This window comes from Gavia stellata, chromosome 7 (genome assembly GCF_030936135.1).
Source record: "Gavia stellata isolate bGavSte3 chromosome 7, bGavSte3.hap2, whole genome shotgun sequence".
Taxonomy (NCBI): Eukaryota; Metazoa; Chordata; class Aves; order Gaviiformes; family Gaviidae; genus Gavia; species Gavia stellata.
Window position 1 is genome coordinate 691,730 of NC_082600.1, and position 26,586 is coordinate 718,315.

Sequence of the window (26,586 nt, forward strand, 5' to 3'; positions counted from 1 at the left end):
AGTGGCTCAAATACTATAGTGGCAAACACCTGGAAAGTATAATTTGGCAGAAGGCAACCTTACAAAAGACAAGGGTACCCACTCTGAGCTATGCCTGTTCTTGCAGCCGCCCTGGCTCAGCTGCAGGCAGGGGCAGATGCGGCACCGGCTGCCAGTAGCTGTCATGGCAATAAAAGATGCTCATAAGAGGGAGCAACTTCAGGAGTGCGTCAGCTGTATCAGCACTGAACTTGCATCCCTCCCTGGTCTGAAGCCACTAAACCGAGCCTTGCTCCCCCTTTTCCCCCCACACCGATCATGAGCTCCAGGTCACCTGCTGGGGGGTCTGCGGGTGCGGGCAGCTCTCGGGGTGCTGGGTGGGCAGTGGTGCCCAAGGGAGAGTCATCTGTCTGCAGCAGCTGGAGGGTTTGGAGGGTTTTATTCTTTCTAGCTCAGCAAGTACAGGCCCTGAAGGTGCTGTCAGTGACTGTCAGGAGAGCAGACACGGCAGCGTGTGGTTTCCGTATCTGTTCTGAGTCAGTGACTTCAGACCAAATGCATTCAATTTCCCAAGTCAAAACAAGGTTTCTCTCTAGGAGACAGCCCGCTCGTGCTGAGCCTGAGCACACCTCTGCCTCTTGGCTTGCAGAGCTCCAGCAGACGGAGCTGGCTGTGAGGAGGTAAGGTTCAGCGTAGCCTAGGGAGAGGGCGGTCGGTGGGGCTGCCGTGCCGGGAGAGCCCCCGGCAGGGCTGGGGATGAGGCGCTGCCTGCACCGGCCGGGGCGGGAAGCTGGGTGGTGTTGGGTGGCGCGGCTTCTAGGTTAGTTGGACGTTGTTAAGCCAAAACCCACCCTTTACGGTCCTGCCCTGCCTGCGTACGGCAAGCCCAGGCAGCAGAGAAGAGGCATTGTGTTTTTCTTGGGTCCTCACTTACATCAGGAAGAAATGCAAGAGCAGGAACACAAGTAAATCCCAGGACCTCGACAGGGGCTTTTCCTGCCCTCCCTGCTCGCTCAGCCCAGGTGAGGCACTCCTGCTGCCAGGGTATGCAAGCCACTTCCCGTAGTGTAAAATGCAATGGGGAATTAGATTTCCTTTTTTTGCTTTGACTTTTTTTCCTCCTTCATTCAGCATTTGCATGTATGCTGCTTTAGTAGAAGAGCCAGGCTAGTACTAGCTACTTTTTTAAGCAAACAAGGGCTGAAGAGCATCTTTGCTGAGCTGCACGTGTTCCTGCCACGAGCTCCGAGCTCAGCTCTGAGGCTGAGTCAACGCGGCAGGTAGGGAAGCTCGTGACCCAGGCTGGCTAGTACGCAGGACGTGGCCAATTTTTTACATATAAAGTGTTCTGGTCTGTTGAAATAGTGATTGTGTGCACAATGTTGCTCTTAGAGAGAACTGGGCTATATTATAACGAGGGCAGGGCACTATATAGCTTTAAAGATGAACTGAAACAACTGTAAACAAATGGTGTTTGTGACAGCTTTGCTGTTAATGCACATCCAGTATTGGGAATGCAGTGAGGAATGCAGGTACAAAAACGAATGTGTAAAGAAACTCTGTAAAAAGAGCGTTTGAATGTCTTTATGTTTGTGTATAAGGACAGTTTCCACAAAATCTTCCACAATACTTTGTTGACAGTTGCACTAGCTAATCGTGCAGTCAGTTTTAATAATACAGATGATTCCTTCATGCTCAGCTCATGTTAATGATATGTATTGACTTTTGCATATTGTAAATTGTGCATGAAATGACCCATTTCTGTCTACTAGAAATGGTACTGTGCAATTATTACTTTGCTACACAGTTAGAAGAGAGTCTCAAAAATATTTCCTTTGCATTCACCAGCAAAGTAGTGGTTCCTGGCCTGAGAAGTACATTCCAGGATCAACTTAATGAATTTCAGTCTGCCTGTTTACAAAAAAAGAAAGGTTTACTTCATGGCACAGCCTGAAAGATTGGTCTTTGAACTTCAGCACTTCCGCATGTGTCCAAATACAGAGATGTTATCTAACAAATAAATGACTGGAGATATTAGGGTGTAGGGAAAAATCATGCAAAGTTCACAAAACAGTCACTATGCTATTGCCATTGGTCCTCTAATGTTGTTGCTGATATTTATCTAAAGCTGTATTAAAATGAGGAAAATCAAGAGTTTTTATTCGGCAAGGTATTCTGATATTTCAATTTTTTTCATCTTCAGTCTGGAAAAGGGTCAATACAAGTAAAAAAAGTAATTGAAAATAAATAAAAGTACATAGCATGAATATTCCAGGAAAATGCTGTGAGATGCAAATGCAACCTTCGCATTTCTGCAAGACACAGTACCCGTTCTGAGTCATCTCCCACTCAGAATGTTCTCATTTCAGCTGGTGAGGTTTGGGTTTAATGCAGGTTTTGGAGGTTTTCCTTGCACAGTTCTCTTTAATTGTGTTTTCAACAGTTTTACATGGCTAAGTGCCCACGCAATTTCTTCTTTTTCCAGCAAGTGAAAGGTCGAGACGTGCTTTCCTGGGTGCTGTAGCAGTACCTGGGGTGGTACCAGGGTGGCATCCAGCTGGAGGTGTCTATGGAAGAGATTTGGAACGGATAAATGCTCTAGGACGCGTGTTCACTGTCTTGGCATGGGATTTGTGATGTTACTGTTTCGTCTAGGCTTGAGCTATGGCTACGTTTATGCAAATACTGTAGTTGCTATATTTCTCTTGCCTGTCCACTGCCTTTGTGTTCTATTTATTGCCCAAAAGGTACAGATTTACACCAGCTGAGAGGTGTACGCTATGCAAATTGTGGTGCATAATTCTCACCATCCCTTGGTACCTTGTGTGCTGATGGATGTGATTTATCAGGAAAGAAAAGGAAGTTTTTGCATAGCAGGTCTTTAACTACTTTGCTCATTGCTTTAGGATTAGGTGTGACAGCTTCATGCTTCTGTAGCATCGTTTGCTTTGCCATGTTAATATTGTGTCAGTACAAGGGTAGTTCCCTTCCCATTAGGAATCACACTGTGGTTTCCTCCTCTCATGCCCCCCTGCATTCCACATATTCACACAGCACGTGCATGTTTCTTCAAAAAGAAGAATAAATCCCAATCCATGAATTAAAGAATGTGTATTAACCACTTATTACATAATATGGACCGGTTATATAATAATATGGCAGAGTATTGCCACAAGCAAAAAAATATTAATGGAGCAATAATAAGTGCAGAAACAAGTTTATGTTGAATGCACATTCCGAAATACGTAGTGGCAGCCTCCCCGAGCTGGTACGAAGCTCCCTAAAGCCAGTTAGCTGTGACAATGACTCACGGCCTTCCTGTCCCAGCTGCCGAGTCCTGTATAAACCACCCAAAGGGTCATTAAGGAAGACAAGGCAGCGAGGGAGCGGGCACGGCTCGCTCCGTGCGGGAGGTCCTGGTCCCTGGCCCTGGATGTGTCCCTCCAGCCAGAGGCCCCGGGCAGCCGGCAGCCCCGGAGCGTGCCCCCGTGGGGACATGACCACTCTTTGTCTTTAAAACTAACCATCAATTTTATTATTTAGAAGAAAAGGGTGTAGGGAACTAAGGGTACTTTCCCGAAACAGTCTTGTGAATGGATCTGAGTTTTAGGATTTGTGGGGGTTTTTTCCAGCCAAACCACTCGCTGACTTTTGTCTCTTTTTCCCAATACTTTCAGAGCAGTATGTGTTTTTGGTGAATTTACTGCTGGAGGTATTTTTCTTCAAGGCACTGGAAGCAACACTGCAAACACTGGTAAGAATCAGAGAGGGCCTAATGAGGTTTAAGAAGTAGAGGTGGAGAACAGATGGGTATGGGGCCACAATGATGAAAATGGAAGCAATAAAAACCATTTTATTTGCTGATTTAAGGTACCTGTGTAGGCGAGGTGATAGACTCCCTTTCCAGCCTGGGAAGGAATTCCATGCTGTGTCTGAATCTCCTTTGGTTTCTTGTCATTGAACAGCTTCAAACTGAAACTTAACAAAATAACGCAAAATGGGGCTATCGCCTCATTCAGAGATGCCTAAAAGGGCCTTTTCCTTTTTGTTCCCCTCTCTGCCAGCGAGAAAAGGTCCTTGCTCTTTCTCATCCCCTGCCGAGCCTTTAGCTCCTTTCAGCCATTGTATCCCCCCGCACTGCGCAAAGCTGAGTCCTGACGTTTCTCGGTGGGGTGGCACACGTATATAAATGCAGAAAAAGCTGTGTGCTTGCTCCTGTGTGCCCACAGCAAGTCAGCTGCCTCCTCCAGCACTGAGCGGGCCCTCAGCCCTCCTCTTCTTGGCACGTCTTTGTGTTGGGGTGCAGGCACTGGCCGCTGCAGCCGGAGGGAAGACCCAGGCACAAGCATTCACTGTCCCTATGGGTTGTTCTTCAGTAGCAGCACGTCCAGTAACTCCTGCAATTGGTTAATAAATACTTAAATTCTTACCAGAAAACATTCTGTCATTGTTAATCATGAAAATCCTACCTTCTCGCTTAAGAGCGTCTGCTCCGTGCACCCCCAGCAGTGCTGCATTTTGAATTATTTCATGGCAGGCGTACAGCTGGATTTCAGCTGGGCTCCATGGATGACATGCAATACCATTTATTTCTTGAATGAGCAGAGGTTTTGTAATGCTCTTACAGCCTGACACGACCTACAGTCTTTGTTTGAATAGACAGGTAAATATTGGGGGGGTAGGGGAGTCTGCATTATTCATTGTACTTGCAAGAAACAGGTCTTTTCTCTGCCAGCCTCTGCTGATGGGGCTATCCTAACTGAGAGGAAGGTGAGGCTCTTCTGCTAAGCTGAAGGGTCCCAGTAAGCACGCGCTCGCACAGGGCTTTGCCTTTGGCTGCTGGCACAAGCAGAGCGTTGTATGATACCTGCCAAATGGCAGCCTGGCTTCTGTGGGAAGCTTTAAGCGGAACCTTATGTCAGCAGGACAAGTGAGGAAGTTGAATGAAGGCTGAGAGCTGATGTCACTTTTATTGCTCTCACAGGCTGACTTTGAGAGGGATCTGTTCTGACGTTACGAGATGTGAGCATCTTTCCGGTCACTTGCTGTACGTGTTAGTACCTGTCCCCAGGCCAAGGCAGCAGAGAGCACCTGGGGAGCCAGGGATAACTCTAGGAGAGAGGGAAAAATAAAAGTAAATGTTATTTCTGACTGCTAAACAGATTTGAAGGTCACTGGAGGTGGTGGATATGAATGTGTCTTTATATGTGAGGGATGAGCCTCTTTGTGGTTGCTCCCGCTGACAGAGAGGAGCAAGCAAGCTCTCCTGCATGGTCAGACCCACTCTCCAGAGGTGTGCTCTGTGAAAAGTTCGTTCTTTGAGTCCTGGCAACTTTTGTTGATTGTGCTTTTGTGAAGGACTTCGCAGAAGATCTTGCTTATGCTTGGTCCTCAAAGCCAAACTGAGTTGAATGGCATTTGGTCTCCCAGGGCATGGTTTCCATCACCATTTGGTGGATAATAAAGAAAAAGGAAAGGAAGTCTGTTTTCCACTGGGTAAGTTAGTGAAAGCAGCCAGCTTACTGGACACCGCAGCCAGATGTAGTGATGGGGTTGCCCTGGGACCAGGCAGCAAAATATGGGCGTTGCAGTGACTGGACCAAAGCAATGTGACTGTGCTTAAAGAGAGTGAGAATTGTTGCAGAGAAAGGTAGAGAAGTAAAAATGCAAACGATCAAGCTGGAAAGAATTCAAAGCTTAATCCCCTAATTAATCCCAATAACTAATATTTAGTACAAAAAAGAGCCTTTCAAAATCATGCCATCCTAGAACACATATGCGTTTTTCCTTAGTCTTTAAATAGCTCACTGGCTATATTTATATGCCTGTTTAGCTTAGCATGTTTCCTGTTTCTTTCTTGCAGGTTTTTTTTTAAGAATTCTTTCTTTCAATAGCTCTTTCACATATTTCATTAACATTGTGTTTTATTAAAATCTTTTTGCAGTGATCAGAATTTTAAATACATGTTTAAAGAGAAACTAAAGAGATTAAATGAATGTTAATAGAATTTAAGACACTCCATTAGCAACTTTGTGCCATATTTGTAAAATTCATGAAGCAACATGTTTAATTATATATGCTGATGAAATCCAGGTTGTAGGGCCTACCAGTGAATTAACGTCAACTTTATATGTTTAGTTTAAGGTTGAACAATGCATCAGTCTTCGTGTTTTCTGGCATAAGGCATTCATCAATGCTGTCAAAGTCATGCAGATCCCTTTACCAGCAAGTTACTGATCATTTATAGAGAAGATAATTGGGAAGTTCGTCCGCCTCGCGCTAAAACTGGGTCTTTGGCATCTGTTCTCTGTTTTCTGAATTCACATTTTTGTAGCACCTCAAAATCCTCATTGATGCATGTTCTTGCCCTTGAAGAGACTCAAAATGGTGCAAAACTAAAAGTCCAGTGATGTAATTCAACCTAAAATATATTTTCCTCTAGGTCCCCGATAAAGCACTTCAACTCCCTGCAGAACTTCACAGCTCACAATCCAGTGTTTCTTTGCCTTAAAACCTATCTTCTGCTATGCGATTCTGAGTTTTCTATCCCCAGTTTAAACCTTAATCTAAATTTAGGAGAGATTTCGGTACCAGTGCTCTAACAGGCACCCAGCTGAGACACAGCCTAATGACATGCCATTGAATGAAATCAATCTCTGCCCACAATAATTATAATTTTAAGCAGGCCAGTTCACACCATTCTTAAGTTATCACATACCACTACAGCCCGGCTGTAATTGCACAGCAGGTCATGCACCTCAAGCCTGATGAGCAGTTGCAAACCGCTGTATTTGTGAGCTGGCTGCTGACAAGTCTGGGAGATTTCCTCCATCAGTGGGTGGAAATGTGATTGAAATTGGGCATTTGCAAGTGTCCTCTGGTGCGGCCCCTCTCCTCGGCAGCTCCTCCTTCCAGCCAGCCACCCCTCCAGCCTCCCGGGTGGCATCTGACTCCAGCAGCGGAGGGAAAGCAGGGCTTTTGCCAGGAAATGGGGCATTTTCCTCCACTTCTGCACAGCACAGGAGGAGTGTGGAGGAGTCAGCCGGGCTCCAGCGTTGGGGTGCAGATTTTAAGTTGTTTTTCCTATTAACACAAGACAGGATGGATTTTGGTCTATACTTCTATGAATAAAAGCTTCAGTTATCTGGTGTCAGTTTGAGAGTAGAGCAACACGAAGGTAATCACTTAAGTTCTGGCTTTCAAGATTTTTTTTCTGTTTTTATATCTTTGCATTTCTGCTCTCAAAAATAAATTTGTTATCTGTGAACCGTGAATTTTGGACTCCCTACCACAGGTGGTTTAATGCTGGTTTTGTAGTCATTATATATTCTCCTGAACCTGATTAACAGTCTTCATGCTAGTGTTGCCTGGAAGTTATCCAGTATAACAGTTTCACTGGAGAATGGGATTTCATCAAAATGTATTACAGGAGTGTGCCAGTTTCAAAAACTTAAATCAGAAAAGGGATCTCGGAGCCAGGAAAGTATTTGCTGTTTAAAAGAGACACTGTGTTGAATGCAGGTGTGTTCCCAATTCATAAGCTGTTTTCACATTTTTCTTTGTATTTGGCAAAGCTAATGCCTGAAAAGTTTAATTCTTCTGCAGATTCTTGGGCTGCCCCAGCTCTCATCACAGCTGGAGGTCACAGTCACGGTGGGTATCATGCAAGGGGTCTGTCAGCCTGCTCTGCCTAAAACAGTCCTACGTTACTCACCCCACTGCAAAGTCCGGCTTATTATTAAACAAGGTTTTAAAAAATCAAAAAAAACCCCTGACCCAACAATCAAGTCTGCTGAGGCAAGTGTTGAACACTTGGTGCAATGTTAGAAACAGAGCCACGAGGCAGCCCAGCACGTTTGTCCACCGTCAGTCTCAGTGATGGGTGGCCGCAGACACCTCGCTGGCGCTGCCCCGGTTGCCGTTTCTCTCCTGAAACAAAGAAGACCCTTGCAGATTTTAGTTCTGAGCCAGTGATAAACTTTGTTAGCTGTACACAGCCCCTGGAGCCAGCCACCCTTGGCAATCGTGAAGCTGGGTGGCTAGCGCTGGAGGGGGAGGATGGGGAGCGCGGTGTGCCGGGGGTGCACCGCGGTGTCCCCGTGCAGGGGGACCTGCCCTGCCGGCGCTGGCACCTCGTACAGCTACCGCCGCTGACGATGCTTGAGACCCCCGACTCTGCAATTAGCCCCATCACCACCTGAAAGTACGTGTAATGGGTGTACAGGGGCATGTTGGGATAATTGTCTAATGGATGTGCAATGCTTGTGCGACCTCCAGGGTGTCACGTTGTGCCATTTCAAGTGTCATGCCTGTGGCAAATGGCCAAGTCACTTGGCTGTGTGGCGTGAATTTCTTATTCAAGGTCTAGCTTGCTCTTTTTCTTTATTCAGAGTCTCCCATCTCTTAGCTGTTAGGTAATCTGAGGACTTCTCAGCTGAGAAGATCCAGCTTGTTCTTCCCCCGCCTTATTTTGATCATTTTGAAAGAGTTGTGTGCTGACCGATAGCAGATGCTTAACTTTTAGCATAGGATAGTTCCACTGAAATACGGGTTACTGTTTATGTCTCTAAAGGAGAATCAAATAAAGGCATTCAGCTGAAGTAAAGTCTGACTACACACACACAAAAAAAAGTGAGTTCAGGGACAATACTGAACTCCAGGAACTTAAAATAAAACAAAAGCAAAGCACTTTGAGAAACTTCATCAGGATCCCTTGAATGCTTGCTGTGCTCCTGTTCAATCTATGCACAAAGCAAACCCATTTCTTGGTGCGCAACGGTACAATGCTCATTTTTTCAGTACCAGCCACCGGCATTCATCACTTTGGGTTCAGGCAGTGCTCTGTCTGTGCTGCACAGCTTTGTGTTGTGGTGAGGTAGTGTAGTGCTGGCAAACTGAGCTGGCACGTAAATCGTATCAGAAGGAAATATCAATAATATTGGACAACGCCCTTAATAATGTACTTCAACTTTCAAACAGCCCTGAAGTGGTCAGGCAGTTGGACTAGATGATTGTTGTAGGTCCCTTCCAACTGAAATATCCTATTCTATTCTGTTCTGTTCTATAATAATGTACTAAACTGTTACTTTCATTCTCCAGGATGATTTTTGTTCCCTGAGTGGCTTCTATTCATTAAAAAAAAATATCATGAAGGAGTAATTAAGGTCAGGAGAGCCCCGCAGAGGTCTCTGGTCCATTCCTCCACTCCAGTCCGGGCTGACTTTGGAGTGAGACCAGGCTGCTCGGGGTCGGGCTTTTGCTCCCCCAGGCTTCTGGGCTCGGCCCAAGTCTGGCATTGCCTGAGCCACAGACAAACCGTGAAGAGAAGGGCTCCTGACCTGACAGTCTGCAGAGCATGAGGACTTACAAAAATCAAGGCAGTTCCATGAAAATCTCTGACTAGAATCTAGTTTTTAGTTTCCAGTAGCTACTCCTCAGAATGAGTTGTTTAGCATTTGGGTTGTTTTGCTATATTTGTTCCCATACATTACCTTTTCTGATTTTTCTGCTTTCTGTACTCGTAGGACTCCTGATTAGTGATGACATCATTCTTTGGTTTTGCTGTTGAAGAACATTTTAAAATAAAAATCAGCATCTCAGCCAGATAAAAATAATCCTTGGTTTAGTGCCCATGGATTTATTAATATGACTACCTCGCTCTGCTATTGATGTTAAGCCTGCTGTATTTTTAAAAACTCTTACCCACAGAGATCACTGAAGACGTGTCCCTCTCTGTTAAAGATGCTTGGCATGGGAGCATTTCAGAAGAAAAAAGAAAAAGAATTAAAGCTGCAGCAAGATTTATTACCTGAGTACAAATAACTGGCATGTGAGGGGATGGTTCCCTTCAGTGCTGTCTTGCATTCACAGAGGCACTGCGACAAGTGATGCTCCAACACCTTGATGCGGAGAAGCTCTTTCCTGTTGAGCTTGCCCAGTTTCACATTAAATGCACCCAGAAATGGTTTGTATGATGTTATCACTTGATATATGACTAGAGCAAAGAGATGGAGATGCCTATGGGCTTATTTAGTACCAAAATTCAGTCTCTTGAAAAATTGTCTGGAGAGTAGGCAGGGAACAGTAAGGCCAGTGGACATTGTGCTACTCTTTAAACAAGGTTTTATTAAGTACATATTTAAAGAGGAATTGTTGAGATAAGTCAATGGGAAGACTAGCTCCCCTGGGGACTGGGTCGCAGCCACCTAAACACAGGCATGAACACCTTGCTTTATAATATAGTTATGTAAAATTAAGATCCATTTTTATTTCTTGTCCCGCTGCTCCTGCTGTTCAATCTCCAGCCGATGCCCTAATCCTCTCTTTGTCAATTGCCAGCTGTTAAAATTGCTTTCTTTGAGCCTCTGCTCAGCAGTAGCTATTGCAGCGTTCGCACTGCCTTTCGCTGTCTGGGACACGCGCCGTCCCACACGGAGCATTCCTGCGCTCCCGGGGGCAGCCTGGCAGGGGCATCACGGAGCAGCCTCCGGCACCAGCCTGGGGTGGGGACGCAGCTGTGTCCCGCGCGTGCAATGGAGAGGACAGACTCCGCAACCGGTGTTATGGTCGCACCCTGGCCACCTCGCTGGAGACAGCAGGTTGCACAAACCGGAGAGCACTCTATCCCTGGAGCTGGAAAGGAGAGGGGGCACCAGTCAGTGCCATCCTTCCTCTGTCATTTCTTGCAGCCAATCTTCTGTTAAATGGCTTGCAAGCCTGGAAATCAAATAAGTGTTGAAAGAAACACTTTTTTGAAGAGAGCTGCCTTTTGCTGGCAAAAGCCAGGTTGTAGAGGAAGTTTTGGGGTCCCACCTTCCTCACTTCCCCAGCTTGGCTTGCCCAGAAGTCTGGCAGCAGGACCTCAGGGGATGTGCTGGGGTGAGGGAGAGGTCCTAGAGAGGCACAAATTGTACCCCACTGTTTGATTTGGCTCTGTTTGATCCCCTGGGGATTGTGCATTTGAGTGCAGGCATACCTTAGTGGTCAGCCTTGTCTTGAAGCAGCCAGGGCCTCTTGCTGTGAAGAAGTAAAATCCCAAAAGCTCCGGTCTGATGGTGTCCCAGAGAAGATGAAGGGAGAGGTGGTGATAGCCGCAGGAAGGTTTTGTCTTCCAGGGGGTGGGAAGGACATCCTGCAGCTTGGTGAACATCCTGTGGACAAAGCTCGATGGGGGCTGCACTGGGCTGAGCGTGAGAAGACGTGACATCTGCTGCTCCCCATTTCTCCCTTTCCGTTTGTGGAGCCTGCATCATTGTGTCCTACATACCTGTGGGGCTGTAGCATCTCTGCCAGCTCCAGGAAGTGGGGAAGGATCTAAAAGGAAAAGTGGGTGGATGGCTTCAGCCATGAACAAACCTGGTGACATTTTATCTGCCAGTGTTTAGAAGACACCCAGCTGTTAAGGTTCACCTGCATACAGCTGTCAGTGTTTGTGCCATCTCATACCACAGCTGGTTGGGTCACAGCCCAGCCGAGGAGCTGTGAGGGCTGTCCAGCTGTGACTGTCCCTCAGGTGCCTTGGAAGCTCTTGAAAGCATCCCATGGGTGAGCCTTGGCAAAAACCCAGAGGTGTCCATGACTGCTGGAGAGGCTGCTGGAGGTGGATAGGGACAACCAGGGCAATTGGGGCTCTACGCTGACTTCAGCAGAGCCATTTACATCATGCCATTTACGTCAGCTGGGAAACGGCTCATTGACTTAATTGGGACTGTTCCAGTCTATATCAGTAGAAGATACACACTATATTTGGTCACTTCCTTCCTTAAAAATACCAAAAGAGGAAAATTAGCACAAAATCCTGGTGCCTAATTGAGAAAATAAATTTCTGTTAAGGTGACATTTGAAATTTTGGCCAATGTTGACTCCTTAAAGACTTCTGATGAGTTCTTTCCCTATTGTCTTTGTCTTTGTCGGTTCATTTTTGCATTAGTACCTCTTTTCATAAGTAGTGGAAATATAATCTTCCTTCTGTTTACAAAAAGAGAAAAAAGATTTTGTTTCAACATAATGTCGTTAAAAATGAATATTTTACAGATAAGCTTATGGCTGGAGGGTCTTTATTTTTGCAGGATTATTCTCTCTTATTTCATAAAATTAAAGGGCAGCAAAGGTATCAAGTACTTTCTAATACCATCAAAAAGTTGAACAGTTTAATTGACATTTTGAAATAGGATTAATTTAACACTTGAGAGAGATGAGAGATTGATAGGACCGGAAAGTAAAGGCTGTAGTTTGTGAACATGACAAAATGTAGGCAGAAAAAGCAGTGGGCTTCAAATGTCCGGCTGTTCTCTTTTAGCGTGTCCTGAACAGACTCTTGAGACCATAATTCAGACTCGATCTCATTTTGTCTTGAACCTATATGAAATGGAGAATGACAATCATTAAAAATTTTGCTGAGCTGGTGGATAGTTTGGGACTAAGAAACCTAGTGCAATGTTAAAAGTGCTGAGGCCATCACATTCACTTCAGTGATCTGAAGAGTGTAGAGGTGAATGTCCAGCATCTAAGGAGAAGCATATTCAGAAAGTAAGATATATTATTTTACTTTCCTGCACAGATGACCATCTCCTGAGCTAATGCTTGCAATTTAAATACAATACCAAGGATTAATATCCTTCCATTTTAGGCAACGACTGCTTGCTATGAATGATGGGATTATTGTATATTTGAGCTACGTCTGAGATAACACACTTACGTTGTCCTCGGAATTTAAAAAATCTTAAAGTTACCACAGTGGTAGGAAAAGCAGGGGGGGGTGTCTTTTTCTGTTTTTTCTCTTTTAGAGTGAAAATCATAGCTGAGATGTTGAACAACCTAAAATACTCCTTGAAGTTCATTGTAGATGGAATAAACGATCCATCCCTTAAGAGGTCATCCTATCTGTAAATATATGTATTACGTTTTCTTCTCAGGTGTAGAAAGATATTCCGGCTAACCATTATTTTTCAGACATTGCACAGACCAACTCATCTTTGAAATCAGTTATGAACAGAGAGAAACACTTATTTTTAATTCAGGCAACTGTGGGGTTTGCAGTGGTGAGACAGCAGCGAGCTCAGCAGAGTTTGGGGCAGGGGGCACCAGGGGATGAGACCCACCTCTGCCGGCGGGGACCCCTGGTAGGAGTGGGGCAGAGAGGTCCCCATGGTCCTGGGCAGGGGGGTACCCTGCTCGGGGAGGGGTAGGGAGGTGGAGCAGGGACACAGAGCTCTCCGGGAGGGCGGTGAGGCCGCTTGGTCAAGGACGTCTGCAGGGCTGCCTCTGCACCCTCCTTGGGGAGTGGAGAGGGCAACGAGCAGTTTTCTAGTCAGCTTGTACCTGCGAGTCGTTCTTTCCCTGTTTTAGAAAAGCAAGGTTCGTGTGGCCACGGCCAGCCCACGTGCCTCGCGAGCAGCGAGGAGCAGAACGAAAGGGCACCCGCGCCCACTGGACCAACAGCTCGCAAAGATCGCGACAGCCAACAGTGCCGCAAGGCGCGCCTGCCCTCAGAGGGATTCACAGGCACGGGCGAAAGGCTGCATTTATCCGATAATGCACTTGAAGTGCACAATTCAAGTGGTGATCTTTAAAGTGCTCAATGAAGTACACTGAAACACTGTGAAACAACTGTTCTTAAGCGGCTTCTGGGGATGCTGCTTTTAAAATACGAGTTTCATTTCTTTTGTGTGGTGTTCCAGGTCACCGGTCCTTTGTTCCACTTCTGTGAGTCCTTGTTGGATGACTGCCATTTCTCATCCTTCTTTGATTATTTCCAGCTTTATTTAAGAAGCTGCTCTCTGCAGATCATTTAATGAGGAGGATTTCCTCATGCAGGAAAGCTTCCATCTTTTTCTTTTAAGTGTCAGGGTGGATGTTTCCTCCGCTGAACAGGAACCACGTTTAACTGCTTTGTTTCTTTAATTCTTAGCAACGAAGTTTCCCTCCTTTGGTTTAGTGTGAAGTGACAGTTTATAGCATCTCCCTTGAAACCATTTTAGAGAAAATAGAGAAATCCTTGCATTGGATTCTGTGAAAAGTGCATCTCACCAGAGAGGTGTCTATCTTGCTTGAGATCCTGTTTGGCTCATCTTAGGATGTTTTTATTAGTGCTTTACTAAAGCTATTGCCATTCCTGTATCAAAGTTACAGCTGGTCTGAGATTTCCAAAAAGTGCTATTACGAGTGGAAAACCAAACCATTGTGTGAGTCTTGAGGAAGAAATAAGTCTGGAGGTAATCGGAAGATTTGAAGGGACATTCTGATTTCTTCCTGCCCTTTGGGAAGGGAGAAAGATGGAGAGTGAAGGGGGAAATGGAAAGCACTGCTGAGAGGGGACTCCCGGCCCTCGCAGCCAGCGCTGGAGCACCCCTCCCTGGTCTTCAGCTGGATGTGGGTTTGCATGCGGAATGAGCAGAGGCCAAATGCTACTGCAAGGCTGTTTCCTATAATTTTTTAAAAAAATTGTTTTAAAGGGAAAAAGCCTTCCTTGGAAACGAAGAGGCAAATCATAACAATTAACTTCAACGCAAGCTCTCTTGGATCTTTGTTTTATACCTGGATAAAAGCTGCCTAAAATCAGTTTATTTAGTATTCTTTCTTACTTCTCAACAGGTTTTTATAGTCCAAAATGCAAATTTAACCCTCACTAGCAAGTTGGGATGAAGAGATGATACGACATAAGCTCAAGCTACATGCCATGCACGTTCCAAGGAAAACAATGCCGTTTATATGCAAAGATGTTTCAAATAGGTCTCTGTACTCAGTTTCACTGCCTCTCACAGTCTGAAGGGAAATAATAACTATTTTTTTATCCTGTTTAGGGCCAATGGTCATCCCTCCTCCTGCAGGCATGGCACTGGTCAAAAGACTGGCAACCAGAGGAGAGCAGATGCGCTGCTGGAGTGCACTTACTTTTTTTGCACCCAAAAATTCACTGCAGAGCTATTAATGCAGAACGTGTCACTGGTAACACAAGCTTGTGGGCATGATGATACTGTCTAAAAAGGGTCTCTAAGTTGGTTTCAATAAGGCTAACATGGAAAAAATAGTGCCAACGTTTTTGTTTTCTTCCATGGTGTTGTCGATTTTCTGCAGATTTTTGAACAAAAATGGAGTTTGGCCGTGCTTACAGTTTTGTTCTGACTGCTCTTTTCCAAATTGCATTGATTATGCTGGATATGATGTTTCTTCCTATTTTCAAGAAAAAGTCTGCTCAGTAAATTATGCAATTTTAGTTTTTACCCTTTTGCTTTGCCTGTGAGTAGTATTAGCAAATACTACAGAGATAAGGGCAATTTCAGAATCTGTGGGCTGTTATTTCAATTTTGCCTTTCATTTTTATGTCCTATTTTGTCAGAGGGACTGGGATGTCTGCTTAGTGTCACACAGCCATTGTTTAGAATAACAACAAATTTTCTTCACTTCTTGTATCTATCTATCTGCTCTCTTCTTGGTTTTTTTTCAGTTGTTCCCCCCTAATTTTTATCATGATGTCTAGCACTCTTCAAATACTTTTTTTCCAGAATATATGCCAGAGATAAACAGGGGTAAGTAGGTGCATATTGCTGTGTACAGCTCTGCTAAAAACTGTAGAAGAGAGGTGTTGAACTGCCATCAAAAATGTAGCCATTAGTAAACAGTTGTGGTTTTCAATTCTGTTTGTATTCTTTTTATCTTGTTGAAGGCTTCTATGCACAGAGCCGTTATTGAAGTGTTTTAAGCTCATTTTCCCTTTCAGGGTCAACATCATTATCTTTCTTTTATATGATTGTTTTTATATTTTATACACAAAACTTCCTCCAGTATGCTGCCACATTCAGATTTTTCCGACACAGAAAATGAAACAGAGAAACAGGGCTGAAACACCTATTATTGTATACTCCTTTTATTTTCAACATTCACTTTTCCTTCTGTTTTTCAATCATAGGTTTGTTTACTTGATTATTTTAAATATTCAGTAAATTTTCTGGTGGAGAATAAAGGTTTTTGAGTAAAGTACAAGATCTCAGCCTCCTGGAGAGGTCTCTTTAGGGGGACTGAAATCATACTACAGTGAGGTAACGTGTCTAGGAGTGAGAAAAAGAATAAACGCGGTTCCTCGAACTTTCACAGTTCTGGAGAGCGCAAAATACAGCGTCAGTGACCCTTCCCGGCCCGCAGGGCAGGGCAGTCCCCTCCCATGGCTTCATCTGGGGTGCTGAGACATCGAACACCTTCCTCAGGTCCTGTCCTTCCTGGGACGAGGTCCTCGGAGTCTTCCAGCAGGTTGTGAGTTGGGAGATGGAACAAGCAAGAAATCAGATATTACCGGGTGTTGGCACCTAGCAGTTTGGTGTTAGAGATGCTACCATTCAAGGGAGATCTGGGGATCTTCTATAACACAATACTGTTACAGAAGAGCTAGTGTGGGGACAACAACAGAACAACAACAAAGGAAACAAACCCACAAAACAGCCCTGAGATTCTTCCAGAGGAGGCTTTGCACCCCACAGGCACACCGAGTCTGAGAGAGGGCAGAACAGCGAGGACAAGTGCTTCTAAGGAGCTTCCAGGAGGCAGCCGGGTTGTCCAAGGGGTTCCAAGCTCGGGCTGGAGCTACTTTGCCTGAGCCCCTGTGAGAAACTGGGAAATGAAGGCACAAAACCTGCAGGTTCCCGAGCTGTGCAAAAAGGAAGAAGAAAAGAAGTGGGATAATTTTTGCTCTGGCTAAGGTTGCTACAATGCACTGTAGCTGTTACACTGAAAACCAGGGTAGGCATGAAGTGTCTCTTGATAACATCTTCACTAATCACAGTAAGTGAAGCTTTCCGAAGTGAGAGATGTCACAGCCATTAATATGACTATTTAGTAGTTCTCACAAATAGTAATAAATACTTGTTTTTTCCCCGTCTTGCTCCACCAGGCTGTCTAGAATGAATGAATTATGATTTATTTTTTATTAAGTGGATGATGTAAGTGCAGGTGTGAGGTGGGAGTTGTTGCAAGATGACTGTGGTCTTTTAGGTCTATATGAAATACACTCCTTCCCACAGTTATTATTGCTGTGATAACGGCAGCAGTGATTATCTGATGATCCATGATCCAAGCCTTCCTTGAATCTGAGACTGATTTTGCCACAGCTTGCTTCGCCCAAATTTCCTTTGATAACCTCTAATTTCTGTTGAAAATACAAAGGCCAGCTTCCTGCTACACTGTTCTGAATACATCACAATCTTTTTTTTTTTTTTTTTTTTGGGGGTGGGGGTGGGTGTCAAATGTATGGTCTTGATCTTTTCCTTCAAAGTTCTGCCAGTTTATCCCCATCTGCTATGTCCCGAGGACAGGGCTGGTCTTTGCTGTGCCTGTGGCAGCAGCTTCCTCACTGCCAGGTCCTGCCCCAGCTGAAGCTGGCGTCCTTGCAAGGGAAGGGAGCTGCGCGCTCATCTCTGCAAAACCTCTGCACTGCTTTCCCTGAAACTCGTTTCAAGGTTCTTAAGTTGTCTTGAGTTTCCTTCTCACCTGAAATAGGCTTCCAAGTTATCCAGGAACCCATCACTCCATCAGGCTCCAGTTTCCATCTGAGGAAAACATGTTAGTCTTCAAAAGGTATTTTATATGGTTTTGAATTCAAAAGTCTTACAACCTGCCTGCAAGTCTGGAGCCTGGCTTGCCCGCTCTGGAGGCTGCACTCAGCTCTGTGAAGAGCAGGATGACTTTTCAGTGCGCTGTTACCTGGGATCACGCTTTCCAAGGCATGAAAGGGGTGGCTGGGCTCATTAAAGGTTTGCCGCGAGGCAGACGCAGCCTGGTGCGAATGGGAGGAGGAGCAGGGTGCGGGTGGGAAAGCTGAGCTGTGTGTTGGGTGCCGCCGCATCACCCGGCGCAGGAGCCTGTGCCCACGAGGCCAAGGAGCAGGACCGCAAGACAGGACTTGGCTGTCCCAATACCCTTAGCAAGTCCTCCCAGGTCCCCCGGAGAGACCCCTGGTAACCTTGGGGAAAGACGGAAATGTGTAAGCTTATGTTCTAATCCTTGCAAACTTTCAGTGTAATAATTCTCTTTCATGGGATTACTGTAGACAGCCATGGTTTGCAGAGGATCTGTTGCATCCATCTCTCTCACTGGCATTTAGTGCAGCTTGTCTTGCACATCCCTCCTCAGCCTCCATGTGCCTGTCATTACCTGAACCCACGTCCCCATGCTCTTGTCAGCAGCGTTTACCATGCTGGTAAAAGTCTGTCAACAGCAAAAGAAGAGCAGTGGCTTTCACAGAATCACAGAATCCCTAAGGTTGGAAAAGACCTGTAAGATCATCGAGTCCAACCATCAACCAACTTTCTAAGCATGCTGCAGGTTTTCACTATTAACCTTTCAGTTCTTGACAGAAATTTGCCAGTAAAGTTCCAGGTCAGTGACAGGAACATGAAAATGTGGACTTAGGAAACAGGCAGGTGGGAGATGCAGCAGGGGTACACCTCTCCCGCTCAGCCTAATATACAGCTTCAGGGGCAGGGGGTTAAAACCAACTGCAGATGCAAATAACGGGTCTTAGTCATCACTGGGTGCTCCGGTTAGTGCCAGGTGTCAGGCAGATGCATACTGTTTGTTCATCTGAAAAATGTTGTGAAGTCAGATCATTATTTATCCTTTGTGTAACTAAAAATTACTTGTTTCAAAGTATCTGCATTTTTCTGAATGTTCTTTTCCCTGCCTTCAGGCATATTAAAGCAATTTGTGTGCCAAAGTGCATATTTTTTTTTTTTTAATATGTACAAGCAGTAAAAATATCTGATCTGTTTTTCCCCTAGCATTGCCTCATTGTCATCTGCCAGCTGCATGACCGTGCAGCTCATCTCATCAGCCAGGGCCTCGATGAGCACATTAACAGCACCGGCCCCGCTATGAGCCCCTGGTTGGCATCACTGCTAACCAGGAACCACCCTGAGCTGGAGCCCTTGGCCACCACCTTTTGAGCCCAGTGGTCCTGACAAAGCTTTTCAGCTACCTTGTCATCTACCCATCAAGGCCATATCTCCACAGTTGGACCTCAACGATGCTGTGGAAGATGATGTTAAAAACCTTGCTAAAGAAAAGAATGCACCCACAAACCTCATCATGGTAAGAAGGCTTTTTGGGACATTTACCTTAAGACCGTAGATGTCAACACCTATTGAGGATGGGCAGTGATTTTTATTCTTATTTGCAAATGGGAAGGAAAAGTGTTGGAAAAGAGACTTCTAGGTTTTTTTTAATACTGGATGTGTTATCAAAACTCATTGCCAAGATTCATGTCTTCTGTACTTCTTTTGTTATTATTTGAATTTTATATTGTCCTATTTTAAGAATCACTTTCTCTCTTCCTCCCAGCCCCCATTGGCAACCCCTTCTAGGAAATAACTCCGTCCCTCTTGAATTACGGGAACATTGCCTGCTCTTCTGTGAACCCTCTTGCTAAAGAAACCTGATGGAATGATTAGAAAAATAGAAATATGTCATTATGAGGCACTAAATCCGCTACTTTCCTAGAGAGACGCTTAGGAGAGAGTGCCCTGTCCTTGACTCGCTCATGACACTGAGCTGGCTGCTTCATTAAATGCAGTGTCAGTGGGCAGGGTGTTGTAAAGCTGCTGCTCAGCATTCATAAGCTAGGACTACATATTAATAATATTCAGCATTGTGCCGTGCCATTAATTTACTAGAACACAAACCTAAGTGGTAATTATTAGCGGTGCCCATTTATTACAGCCATTTTATTTTTCATGTCCCTTAAACATTAATCGTTCTTCTTAATAGGATGAGGTTGGTTGAACAGATGTGAAATAAATGGTATAGGTCTGTGTTCAGTAAATGCTTTTTAATTTTTTTCCCCTCTTTTTTACATCCTACCTCTGCAAACACACCATTTAAGATTATTCTGAGTGTTTAGTAGACTCTTGTGCCTAAGTGACACAAACAGTTACCAGAGACCTTAAAATAAACTAGCGCTGTTATGTATCACAGGAACTTTTTCCCTGCACAGCATAATTCAGTAGTAGAGCAGTTACAGCAGGAATTGCTGGGGGAAAAGAAAGTGCATCCCATTGTAGCCATCACACATTGCTGTATCGTGCAGGGAAGTGCAGTGACTAACTGTAACGATTTTTTATAGGATGGAAATCTCAGTTTAGGTCTGTATTGATGGCTATCTTAGGTAGTGACATTCAGCCAGTCAGATTACAATTACTTTTGAAGATTACATAACAGCAAATAATTTAATTCCCTTAATGTTGTTGTATTCCCTAATCAGGAAAACAAACAGGTAGGCAACCATCTGGATACCAAGTCACCACCCCTGATAACCTCAAGTAATTATAAATGTTTGGTCTAGAAAACTTCTTGAAGCAGCCACTGCAAGCACCCCCACCCCAACTACAAGCCACCGGCAGATTTTGGACGTTGTAAAAGTCTCATGTTGAGCATCACAGTGTCTAACAGGCAAGTTCAGAGGTGTCATCCATTCTTACAATGCCGAGATATTTGCTTAATATTGTGTTAGCTTTTCTCCCCCCATTTTTTTTTAAAGGAAAAGAATAGCATTGATGTGAGCAGAAATGTTTGGCACAGAACCTGTGTCCTCGGAAGGTGTTAATTTCACTAGAAAACTTAAAATTTGATGTCCGTTAAATATATATACCTTTTTTTTTTAAAAAAAAGAAAATCTTCAAGTTTTTCAATTCGTTAAAGAAAAAAAAAATCTCATTTGTGCAGAGTCCCTCCTCTCTCCATTGTCTTATCCTAGAAGGAATCAGGGAAAGAGGTCAGGAGAGCACCAGCCCCTGCCTGCGCTGAGCATTGAACAGGCACCGAGCACAATTGCGTTCATACCCCGGGAGTGCAAGCTGCTTCCACAAGCAGGTGAGTGCGGACAGACAGACAGACAGAGGAGGCTGAGCTGCGCATCGGGATGACAGAAAAGGGCTTCAGCTTCAAAGTTGCACACCTGTGGTCAATCTGCAGAAATTATGCAGAGGAGTTTTTGTGTGGTGCTCTTTGACTTTTCTCTGCCAAAATACCAGAAAACTTCTGTTGTTTCATTTTTGTTTGGGGTTTTTTTTTGTTCGTTTTTTTCCCAGATGTCTGTATTTTGTGTCTAGTGTGTTCAGAAGAAGGTGCCAGTTCTTAATTCCCAGTAGCCTGTCTGAGAGAGGTATCGAGAGCTGGTGTCCATCAAGCCTGACCTCTGTGTGCAGCTCTTCTTTACATGGAAATGTTCTCGCTGACTGCACTGGATCTGGCCTTTACAGGCTCAAAAGTGAGAGAACAGGACAACACCTCTTCTGCTATCATTTCACCATCAAAACTCGTAATCTTCTTGCCGCCAAATAAGATATTTCCCTATTTAGGGTGCAGTGCTTTGGGCAGACATTTATTGTGTTATTTCTGTCCCCTGTTAATTTCCTTTTTTAGACAGGACAGCAGAAGAATTAACCTTTGTGGTTGAATCATAGAACAGTAGAATCATAGCGTGCTGAGGTTTGAAGGGACCTCGAAAGATTATCTGGTCCCACGTTTTCTGGGAAAGGGAGCCTAGGTGATTTTCCAGCACCCTGTCCAGCCGCATGTTGAAAACCTCCAGCGATGGGGACTCCACCACGTCCCTGGGGAGGTTGTTCCAGTGAATGATTGTTCTCACTGTAAAAAATCTCTTACTTATGTTGAGATGAAACCTCTCCCAGTGCAACTTGTACCCCTTGTCCCTTGTCTTCTCCATGTGGCTCCTTGTGAAGAGAGAGCCTCCATCCTCTTCGGAGCCTCCCTTTAAGTACTGGAATGTTGTGATGAGGTCCTCCCTGAGCTTTCTCTCCTCCAGGGAGAAGAGACCTAACACCTTTGGTCTTTCCTCACAGGGCAGGTTCTCCAGCCCTTTGGTCATTGGTTGTGGCTGTGATCATCATTAGGTTGTGGCCTAAATTCCTTATTTCTGCAATTCTTTATTTCTCCTTCACTTAATTGCTACCCTGTGTTGGTTTTGTTTTGTTGTTTTTTTTTTTTTTCTTCTGGGTTACTAAAACACTTACCATGATCTGTCTTTTTAGGAAAGTAGGAAACAAAATGCTGAATGGATTCTGGAAGTGCCTGTTGCAATAATTTGCAAGTTGGCAAGTTCCTGACCATTTGATGCCATTAAGTATAAATGCTTGGGTCATTCTGTCCTCTTGCGTGACGCATAGGAAGAATCATTCTTTGTTCCTGGAGCAGGACTCATTTTGTTGATACACTTAGGAATTAGCCTATCCACTACCTTGTAAACACAGACCAATCCCAAAAGTGAAGCCTCAAAGACTCCAAGTCTCTTCCACAGCCAATTTCAGACTCTGGAGAATGAGAAAATAACCATGTAGGCAAAAGATTACTAGGCAATTATTTCTGATTTTTTCTATTTCTGCCTGCTTAGAAAACCAGGAAACAGGATTTACTTTTGAACAATTGCTTTAATAAAGTCAAAGTTTCACCTTGTTGGAAGATTGGTACTGTTTGAACTGGGAAAACACAGAAGTGCTAATCCAAAATACTTGACCTTGATATAACTTTATCTGTTTCTAGAGCCTTAAATCATGATAATTGCAAACACCTCTAACTCATCAGCGCACTCATTTTGCTCAGATCCCACGTCATCTTCACAGAAAAGGTATTACACACGCTTTTTCAGTTTCAAATTGATAATTAGCATTTATTTTCAAATGTGTCGTGAGGATGGCATTTTGGGCTTGCAGGCAAATGGGGCTCAGGGTCCTCTTGGAACAGGTTATATCCCTTCCTGTGTGCTTCCCTAAGTGTAAAATAGGACGTGCCTCTCTCTTCCTGTAGCTATTTTCCATGGGGAGATGAAAGTGCTGGGTATGCATGTGACCTTGCAGCGGCTCTGCCAGCGTGACGGGATCCTCTGTCAACAAGGAGCCACGCTTGTGGGTTTTGCCCGGCATCCTCTCAACTCTCATCACCGGGGCTGTGACGGAGAAGAGGGATAACAAAGAAATTTCCCTGCACTCTCCTGACTTGTGACTCTCCCTGGAGCTGTGGGTAGCCAAGACGCATTAGACCTCCCATCCTACCTGAACATAGAGCATGGTTCATGTGCACCCACTCTGCAGAGGCAGATGAAAAGAAGTGGCTTCATTGCCTCCCACTCCATTTCCCCCCGCCCAGCACTGCTGCTACATCCAGCCACTGTGGCATAGCACGGGGGCTCAGCCCCGCTTTGAGCAGAAGTCTGGTCTCTTTGGCACCCTCGCCTGCTCTGAGCTGTGCAGGGTATTTCATAGCCCGAGACACACCTGCAGATCCCTTAGTACTGGATTCTCAACACATCAGATTAGCCTACCACAAACGTAATCATCTGAATTACCTTTTCCTCTGTTTCCTTTGGGATTCAAGCAGAGAGGAGACACTTAAGAGAATACTTGACCTTCGTGGGTCTCTTATGAATCATTAACCTGGAAGATGGATGGGGGAGAGATCCTGCAGCCTGGCAGTGCAGCTCTTGCATTTCATTTCTGTATATCTCTAATAATTCAGCTGCTGCTCTGGTCTTTTTTCTGGCAGTATAACATTATTGTATGCGGTGGAAGCATAGCAAAGGTCAGCTTTCCCATATATCTGTTCAGTTTAACAATCCCTGCCCTTTATTCTCACACATTTGCATAATGTGTGTATAATGGAGGTGCAAAATTCTGCCTTCTCGCTCCAGAACCTGCAAGTGAGTTTGTCATAGTGTCTGCTTCTTTAAAGAAATAATGTTATACTAATGTGTAACCTTTGGGAATCACTCTGACAACACGTTGTAGTATGGCAGAGCTTTACATTTAATCATTAATTTTTTTTCTTTTTTTTCAGTGTTACAACCTTTTGTTTTGCTCTTAGGTTGAAGAAAACTCTTCCCTTGTCGCAGGGCTTTCACAGAGCCCCCTCTTGAGGTACTGCTTGCTGCCCAAGGGCATAGCTACATTGGACTGAAGCGTTCCTGTTTGTGGAAAATATTTATGGTGTACTTCAGTGCAAGTAAATCCATCGGTCACAAAGAATTGCCTTCCCGTGTGAGCTTCTTGATGAGAAGTGCAATTCCAGAGCAGCGTTTGGGTGGCTTCCTTTTTGCAGCCCTGCTAAAGCACCTGATTCATCAGGCTAAATTTGTGGTTACGAAACAAGAGCCCCAGTTCTGAAGGTCCAGCGGCTATTGGTACTTCAACACTGTCCTTCAGTGGAAGGCTGGCTGGGCCACCCACTCCGCTGCGTGCCAATGCTGTGGGCACAGGCTGCCACGTGGCCGCTGTCTGGGCGGGGGGGCTGCAGTGGGTCACGCCAGGCTCTCCTGGCCACCACCAGCCACCCGTGGCCCTGGGCGCTGGGAACTGTCCTGCCCGTCCTCCTGGGCACAAACCCAGAACAAGCCAAGTCCTCTTTCTGTGTCGATAAAGAGCGGGGCAGTGTGCCAGAAGAGCAGTTTCTAACAAAGGTCCTTGCACTTTCAACCCGCAAGTCAGATGTGCCCCATTAAGCAGCTGTGCCCTCTTGAAATATTCAGCACGAGGTAAGGTGCAGTGTGAGCGCCTCCGAGTACACGCGATTGCTACACATGTGGGAAGAGAGCTTAACATAAATAAAAGGAAGATGTTCAAAATCTCCCTACGTATGACTAAACATGGAGGGCTGCCTAGACGTGAAATCGTTTGGGGATGCACAGAAAAAAGGTAGAAGGAGAAACCGAGAAAAATGAGATAAGGAACACAGAAGAAGGGACAGAAATGTGGATCTTTCCATCAGCAAGATTAATAATGAATTTCCTGCTCCTGATCTGAAAATGGAATAGAGCTGCTGCTGACAGTATTACATCTTGAAAAGAAAAAGCAGGTTTCCCATTTATTTCCACCTTGATAATGACATGTTCCAAAATGCATTACCCGTAGTCACTAATCAGCTAGGCTTGGCGTGTGCATGTGGCCAAAATCGGAGAAAGGCGGATTGTAACGTTAATTCTCTGAAGACATATTTTCCTGGAACACAATATCAGCTCTCTCCAGGCTAGAAAAGGTGGGTGTCACCTGCGTGAAGGTTTATGTGGGTGTCCTGGAGAACAGGGGACGTGAAGAAGGGCACTCACAGATCACCCGTGAGGGGGCCGGCTGTAAAGGCGGAGAACTCACAGCCCAGCAGCGGGTGCTGCTGGAGCACAGGCAGTGGGCTCTCGGTGAGCGCAGCTTTTCCCCAGGTTGTGACCTGCCCACACTGACCTTCACCAGCAATTCCTGTAGCAGCTCATTTTCTGGGTCTGGGGGACAGCCCGGGTCAGCCGAGGACAGACGCGTGGCCCCTGATCCCCGCACAGGCAGGACACTGTCCCAGCACCAGCAGCACGGGGACAACGCTAGCCTCTTGGAGCACCTCTTGGAGGTGTCACTTTCTGCTTGAAAACGGTGAGTTATGATTAACTCCGTCTGCTGCCGTTGCATGGACGGGCTTAGTCGTAGTGTCGTCAGACAGCGGCCTGAATCAGTGGGTTCAGAGGCAGTGCGGTAGAGATGGAGTACCTACTCCTAACTATCGTTAAAGAAGTCACAGTACATTAAAAAGTTTAGAATGAAAGAAAATGTAAATTTTTACGTGCCAAAGGTTATCCAGAAAGTGTGAAAGAGAAAAAGTAAAGACTGGAGGACTCTTTAACTTTAAAAATAGCTCTGTTAATCTCATCTCTGGATCCAGGAAAAACTCATACCAGGAAGATGATGGCAAGCGCTCGTGATGAACTTCGCTGTCCTCTTGGAAATGCTCTTGGGGAGGCCGTGGAGGTTGTCCTGACCTGGTAACGACCGCTCTCCTCTGGCTCCCAGAGGCCTCTTGCAGCCTGGGGATCCCTTCGCAGGGCATCAGGGCAGGTCGATGCGGTGACGGCTGCAGCACCGTCCCACAGCATCACCATGCCTTCCTGCGTCCTTGGGGCTCTGTCACCCATGGGGAGTTGGGCAGCGTGGGGCCCCGGGCTATTCTGCCATGCGGGCAGCTCAGCTCTCTGCTCCTTCCCCTGCTGTTTCCAGAAAATACCACCCCACCTCTGCCCCCCCAAGGTAAATAAACCCTCCAGGTGAAAGCACGGGGGCTGCACGCCTCCCATGTGCTTCAGTTCAGGTGCCAAAGGTGGGGCAGGACCTTTGCACTGCCTGCAGCAAACAGCACAGAGGGGCTCGCTGCCCACATCCCTCTGAGCTCGCCCCTGTCACACGTGTCTCTTGTGGGATCCCCAGCCCTTCCCATGTGGAGGGAGCAGACGCCTGTCCGCAGGAAGGGATGTGCACACCGTGCCGCGTGTGGGAAGCGGTTGCAGGACTGTGCATCGCAGGCTGCCCGGGCAACTCTGCACAGCTGCAATTCCCAGGGGAAGCTTACCTTGAAGCAACAAAGCAACAAAACTGGAAAGGTTGGGTGCGTGCAGAACATATAGGCCGGTGAAAATCAGTAAAGACTTATTACAGGTATGCTCTCAGTGTTTGGTTTGCAATTATGTCGAGTTAACAGCTGATAAACCATCAGACCCAATGGAAGTCTCAGAGGAGTGAAATACTGCAGTACTGCATTGGGCTTCCTGTGCTCCCGTCCGCAGGAGCTCGGCCAGACCTG